General features: G+C 32.8%; 1 long non-coding RNA gene across 1 annotated transcript; it reads right to left on the bottom strand.

Annotated features, from left to right (window-relative positions):
* Positions 1 to 640: 640 nt before the first annotated feature.
* LOC138716417 (uncharacterized) lies at positions 641 to 2,298 on the bottom strand. Its single transcript, XR_011336658.1, has 5 exons — positions 2,187 to 2,298; positions 1,925 to 1,983; positions 1,711 to 1,780; positions 930 to 991; positions 641 to 827 (listed from the first exon to the last, which is right to left on the bottom strand). It is a non-coding gene; the product is annotated as an uncharacterized lncRNA (long non-coding RNA).
* Positions 2,299 to 7,803: the final 5,505 nt, after the last annotated feature.

Here is a 7,803-nt window from a genome sequence, read left to right as displayed (position 1 = left end):
GGAGTACATAATAACTGTAATTAAACACAACACAAATACATATGCAAATACCCACAAAACTTGGGTACACAAAACTTGGAAAACTGTGGCAGAGCCAACTTCAGCTATTAGCCCCATTTGTTAGAGATCTGCACGGGCCATAATTCTTCAAGATCTGATCTGAACCAGACCCGAACCCAACCAGAAACCTTAGATTAGCTTATAATTATCACCTGACTCGAACCTAATCTGGAAGACTAGCAGATAAAGCAGAGGCCAGAGACCACAGGAATCAAGAACAGCTGCAAGAGATTATCACTCCATTAGAAGGATGAGAAGAAGTAATCTCCTAGTCATCCAGGTCAAACAAATCTGGTCAACAAAATTAAACATATTTTTTGTTAAAACATAAAGAATGGGTGATTATTGTAGCATTTACTTTCTGCCACTAATTGAAGATGTCCTTGTAGATGGACCACCCATTAAAGAGGAGGAAAAAGTAATGTAAAAACTGCAAATGTTACTTTTGATATTCCAAACCCCATCTCTTTCCAAACATGAGGACATGACTTACTTTTATTTCAAATCATTCTTTGTTATAATGTTAGCATCCAACTTTCAACTAATGTATTTTTTAAAGAAATCACTGTAATAGTACTGAAGTTCATGCATTTCTAACATCTCAAGTATAATTAAGTCAACATTAAACTTACCGTTCACAGATGGAGAAAGATTTTTCAATGTGGCTAATGCATTCCTCAGAGGCTTGCTTTTTCTTTCTTTCTTTCTTTTTTTTTTTTTTAAGCATCCTTGGGGTGTAACTCGATCAGCTATTATTCCATTATCAGCTGAAATATTTAAGAGAGGGATATATGCTTATATTCAGACCTTCCTGGGTTTAGCCTACACTACCTACACTGAATAAACCAGTAATTTCACTTAAAACTTACTTTCATTACACTGTGTAGACACCCGTACAGTGGAAGACCTTCATCTGCTCCACCAGCTGACTCTGTAATATTTTAACAGTGGAATTAATTCTGGAGAAAGATGATGTTTTATCATAAATGTGTGGACACTTCAAAGTCAGCAGCTGTAACAGTATTGTATTTTCTAACGTGCTATTAATCCAAACTCATTTTTAACAATAAGAAAGTGAAGTTGCAATAAAAAAGAGAGAGAAAAAACCAAGCATATAGTTCTATTGTAAATAGAGTGTAGTCAATTTCTGTTTTATCTTATGAAAAGATATTTTTCAGTTTTTCTGTACACAAGAAATCATTCACAAGTTTCAAAGTGAGAATCCTCACAGTAAAATTGAAATACAACTAAACATAATGTAGCCTAATCTGATTACAAACCCATTACAGAGAAATCTCAAAATAAATTCTTCAGTTTAGTGTACTTTCTATTTTTAGGCCTACATTTATAAATTTCAAATTCCCACTCAAATCCCACATAATATTATAATACAATGATGTTTAGTTTTTATGATATCCATTTCTTGTGACCATTTCATCATTATGTACAATTTATATTTTAACATTTTTTTTTTAACTTTTGCATCTAATTTATCCACTGCTTGCTGCAGATTTCATATAGTATGTGTGTTAATTTTATTTTCAACATGTTGTCTGAAAATGTGTTTACATGTTACAGCTATTTCAGATTGGAAAAGTAAGCATCATACGTAGAATGTGAAAGAAAGATTTGTAGTATAAATCAAATTACCTGGAGATATTGTTGGGATGTCCAGTTTCACTTCAAAAACTAAAGAATTGCACTGTGAACCTGAATGGTACTGTAAATAAAAAAGAAATAATAGTATTATAATGTAATACCGACATTAAATTAAATTTGTATAACAATTTTCAAGAATCTAATATTTTTTTATCTCTAAAGCTCATCATCTCTTCTTCTGACTCTTAAGTCCTTACACACTAACCTCATTCGTGTTATTATCTGCACTGGTATCAGTGGAACTTGGTTTAGTTACTACTTCGGCTGTAACAAAAGTAAGTAAATAAATAAATGAGTGAATGAATAAATAAATAAATAAATAAAAAGAATTCAAACTTGTGTTATACAATTTCCTCTGCTTATTATTTAATAACTGTATAACTTAACATATAAGTGAACTTATGCATTGAATATGAATCAAAATCACTGAGAAGTCACTCAAATGATAGGAGAATGAAATCACTTACCTCGGCTAAGTTTGGATTTGGTTTTGCTTCAGTTGGAGGGGCTCCAATTGTTTGTAGCCTTCATTATCTCTCTGCAGCAGCAATTTTATTGTGTTCTTTTCCAAGAATTCAAATTTGCTTCTCAGCTGTTTTCAGGTCCTTGTATTTGTGCTGATGTTACTATATTCTTCCCATGCTTCATTCTATATTACTAAAAAGTAAGTAAAACTAGGTTAATTCCATATGCAACCTACAACATTAGAAAATATATTGTATTTCTCTTTTTCCCTTATCTAAGTTTCTATACCTAAATAAGCAAAAGCATTTAATGGACGATTGTCAGTACAATATCAAACATATGACTATACTGTACATAGAAACTTTGGAAAAAACTTAATATCTGCTGTTCTTGTGTTATTTTACGAGGTGTTGAATGTGCATTACAAACAGATAGGCCTATTGCATTTTAGTGGAAACGTCTCTCCACCTCATGCTGTTCTTTTAAAAAATAATGTTAGGCCCTATCTGTGACCGAATGGTATTATGAGCCTAATACAAAATATCCGCCCATTTATTAACAGTAAAATACGTAGGTCTAACATACTGAAATATTGGTAATTTGCTAGGAACAGTGTACCTTGCTGTACTAATGTTGGTTAGAAATCCCAGGCCAAAGACATCATTCATTATTATCAGTATCAGTGAACTTTTCTTTTTTAAACGAGTTATTGTGCCTTCGACCCATGATTTGAAGCCGTGAAGTACACTATTTCTAAAAAATTACCGAAATAAATTAACTAATAATGTAGGCTATACAACAAACTGAAAGCACACTTAATATTAATTACAATACAAAAATAATTGCCACCTACACTTCTTGTGCAGTTACACATGAATACAACAATGATTGTGGAGAAAAACGCACTTTTGCTGGAACCCGCACCCGTCCTGTTTAGGCCTACTAATTAAAACCAAAATACTATCATATGGTAGGAATTATTACTATTCGAAAAGAAACATAACCTTTAAAATCTTACCTTTTGCTTCCATGTAAAGTTTCTTCATACAGTATGTGTAATTTTCTGTTCTCCACTCTGTTATTTTTTTGGCTGGAGCTTCAGTATTATAATAAATAATAACAATAATGCTTACAATAAAACCTCAAAATAAATAGTACCATATAAACACGGAACATAAACATGAAATACGCGGGGAAAGGTATACCAACGCAATAAATTTCACTACATTTTCAGTAACTTCATTGCCAACGTAATAAAAATGTTACTATATCTTCCGGATAACAATCCTGCAGTTAAAATCCGCTGGTAGTACAGAACAAAATATTTAACTTCCAGATTGCTAAACTGGAGTATACGAATCTGGAGCTTTAACAGGCGATCGTAGTACAGGCCCTAAGACCTGTCTCTCTCTTTGTCAACTCTGAAAGTCTTCATAAAATAAGTGATCACAATAGCGTCTTATTAGAAATCTTATGGGAAAACACAGTAAATCCGAGGTCAAGTCCAGTGTCTGTCTGGAATTTTAACAAAACCGATGTCCATGAATTACAAACGTTTCTACGACAAAAGCATGATGACTTTCTAAGGACTGAAGGAAATATGGAAAATGTATGGCATAAATTTAAGTGTATAATTTTCGAGGCATTAGTAAAATGTGTACCTTCTAAAATAATTAAGAAAAATCCGGACCCAGAATATTACACTAATTATATTCGCTACTTAAAGAAAAAGACAAGGCGCGCATTTAGCAAACGTAAACGGAGCCATGAGCATTGGGAAAAATATGTTGAATTAATTAAGAAACTTGAGTGTGAAAAAAGGTTAGCTCAGGAAAATTTTCTAAAAACTATTTTAAAAGAAGATGAAAGTAACAATTGGAGACAGTTTTATAATTATGTACGCAGGAGAAAAGGGAAAAATGAAGGAGTAGTGCTTTTACGAAATCAGAACGGAGAAAGTATAACTGATGACAAAGAAAAGGCCGACTTATTAAATTCCTATTTCATTTCGGTTTTCAATAATAATAATAATAATAATAATAATAATAATAATAATCCCGCTGATAGGAGTGGTTGTGTCACAGACCGTGAATGTGAACCAAATTCGACTTTCAAAATAACTTCCAAAGGGGTTAGAGAGAGAATAACGAAATTAAAAAATCGGAAGTCTCGAGGACCAGATAGTATTGCTACAGAGATTCTTAAATTAGGTTCCGAGGCCATAATTCCATACTTAATGCGTATATTTCATGTTTCCATAAACAATGCAGCTATTCCATGTGACTGGAAATCAGCTATAGTGGTACCCATACATAAAGGTGGAAATAAATTAGATGTCGGAAACTACAGACCGATTAGCCTTACATCTGTCGTATGTAAAGTCATGGAGCATTTGATATCGGATTATATTCGTCATGTTCTAAATGCGAAAGACTGGTTTTACAACCGCCAGCATGGTTTTAGGGAAGGCTTCTCATGTGATAGTCAAATTACGTCGCTGGTTCAGGATCTAGCTGAAGAGGTAGATAGAGGCGGAAGAATCGATGCAGTTGTGATTGACTTTTCGAAAGCATTTGATTTGGTGCCACATGACATATTAATAGATAAGTTAAGTAGGCTAGGAATAGATAAAAGAGTGGTGCTATGGATCCAAGAATTCTTAAAAGGTAGAACCCAGAGAGTTAGAGTAGGTCATGAAATATCGAAAATTGGAAATATAAGTTCAGGGGTGCCACAGGGCAGCGTTCTGGGTCCATTACTCTTTATAATATACGTAAATGACCTATGCCAGGATATTACATCAAATGTGAGGCTATTTGCAGACGACTGCATTATCTATAGAAAGATTAGAAATAATTCAGATGTAGATGCTATTCAAACAGACTTGAATAAAATTTACAACTGGGCGTTAAAGCATAGGATGAAAATAAATGGTTCTAAAAGTAAATCTATAACATTTTGTAAAACCCGAGAGGAAACTACTCTTAATTACGAATTCAGTGGTGTTGTAATTCCGCAAGAACAATGTTGTAAATACCTAGGAGTGTATTTAAACTCCAAACTTTCTTGGGGAGAGCATGTTGATAATGTTACAGGCAAAGCATGGAGGGCACTTCACTTTATTATGAGAATCTTGAGAAAGGCTAGCCCCAAATCGAGGGAAATAGCATATCTAACATTAGTGCGACCGTTAATGGAATACGGAACTACATGTTGGGATCCCTATAGAATATATCAGATAAATTCCTTAGAAAGAATCCAGTATAGGGCAGCTAAATTTGTTAAAGGTAAAAGAGAAGATGGGAACGATACGATAAAAGAACTTAAATGGGAAACTTTGGAAAACAGACGTAGGAAAACTAGAATAACATCATTGTATAGAGCACATCTAGGTCAGAAAGCATGGGTAGACATAACGGCTCGGTTAGAAAAGCCAACGTACTATGGTAGGAACGATCATGATTTTAAAATCAAATGTAGGAAACAGAAAACGGATGTAGGTAAATTCTCATTTTTAAATAGAACTATAAATGATTGGAATGACCTACCTGCAGCGGTCTTTGAGGGCTGTCCTTCCTTAAGGAGATTCAAGAATAATTTAAAGAGTTGTGTATAAAGTGAAAATTAAAATTAAGGTGACATTCAACATTTAATTTTTTAAGGTGGCATGTATTTATCTAGCCTGACGAGTTTACTTCCTTGGTTTGAATTGTAAATTATTTAAAAATAGCGTGTAAGAGGGCCTTAGACTAGAAATGTTTAGTTTAAATGTAGTTCTGTTTATAAGTACAGTATGCATAAGAATGCAATTATTTGACTTATTTGAACTGTTGTATCAGTGAAGCGAGGTGAGTCAGTGAAGTTATGGTTTTACAGTGCAGTGAACAGTTCCGATCAGTGATAATTTATAGCGTCAATGAAATGTGTTCTATAGTGTCAGTGAAATGTGTTACAGAGTGTCAGTGAAATGTGTGCTAAAGTGTCAGTGAAATGCGTCATAGTGCCACTACAGGGAATGAGATGAGAGTAAAGTGAAAGACTATTGAAAATTATGTAGGACCTATACATAATCATGTAGGTTGTGTTGTAAAATTAGGTGTTTTATTTTATGTTTTATTATTATTGTGTTAAATTGTATTGTGTATTCTTATTGTATTGTGTATAAAATTGTATATGTGTTGTAAATTTTATTATGTATTGTAAATTTTATTGTGTATTGCTTATCATTTTAACTGTGTATTGTTAATATTGTATATACCACTGCCACCGGGTGCTTGCCCACTTGCAGTGTAAATAAATACATACATACATATTATTGTGAACCAGCCTTTACAGGGGGTGTTTCTCGGGATATTCTCGTTTCCCTCTGCCATTCCACCAACACTTTCCATCTTCTCATTTCATCTATCGTCTGCAATAGTAAAAATAATCTGGGTGAAGTCTTGGGATATTACGGATTTCCGATGCTGATGGAGCTTGAGGCTCGGGCCCTGGGGCTAATCAGGTTAAGACTGGTCCACAATAAACCGGGAACGAAAACGAGAACGGCAAATTTGTTAAAATACATATATTTAAATCTGAGCATTCACAATTTATTTATTTATTTTCCTAATAATTGTAACATAAAATGTATATACAGAAAAACTTTAGCTCACCCCTGAAAGAGTAGAACGCGTGGTCAGGGGCGGATTCCTGAATTTAAATTAGGAAGCATATAATACAATTTGTCTTATGTCTACCACGCAATAAGAATATATAAATTTAAGTTTACAATTTTTCAATTTTTATAAAATCATACATAACTTTTTAAATTTAATACTAGAACTATTACAATTGACATTATTAGATATTTAAATATAAATTTGTTATATATTCTTGGACCTAAATTACTACTATGATTAAATACTGTAGCAGTGTTCTATTTTGATTCAAACAATCTTAAAGAATTCATACCTTTTGTTTCATAACTATGAGAATAAAATTCAAAATTATTTCGATTTTTTATGCATGAATTTTATTAATACAATATAATACATTTGTTTTATTTTAGGAACATTAAAGTCTAAAAACAATTTTTGAGCTGGAAAATCAATAGGTTTATGAAGACATATTTTAATTATTTTCTTCTGTAATAAATAAAGTGGATTAAAATTGGATTTATATAAGCTACCCCATCCTATAATTCCATACATAATAACCGATTAACGAGAAGCTTGTCGGAGCCCGGGAACGGAACGTGAAGATTGACGAAATTTTAACTTTGCCGTTCTCGTTTCCGATCACAGTACACTAGATTTAGTCTGGTCGTATATTTTATAGAGAAGAGGCCGTGACGTAATTTCTTCTTCATTCATCGTGTCTAACTAACCCAGAAATGTATTAGAATCACTCTCAATATATACTACGTGTATATGTAACTAGATTACCACGTGAATTGAATTCTTAAATATTCCATGCCATAAATTTTGAAGTTGGTTAACCTGTGTTCATGTTGGTTAGCTTGTACTGTGTACAATGAGAGAACGTCATTATTTAATTATACAGAAATAATAACAGAATGCGTAATATCCACTTTACATATCATTATTGACATACATATCAATATGCACAGCCATTTCC

Source organism: Periplaneta americana, chromosome 16, assembly GCF_040183065.1.
Source record: "Periplaneta americana isolate PAMFEO1 chromosome 16, P.americana_PAMFEO1_priV1, whole genome shotgun sequence".
Taxonomy (NCBI): Eukaryota; Metazoa; Arthropoda; class Insecta; order Blattodea; family Blattidae; genus Periplaneta; species Periplaneta americana.
Note: the sequence above shows the minus strand (reverse complement) of the source record. Positions and strands in the feature narration are given on the sequence as shown.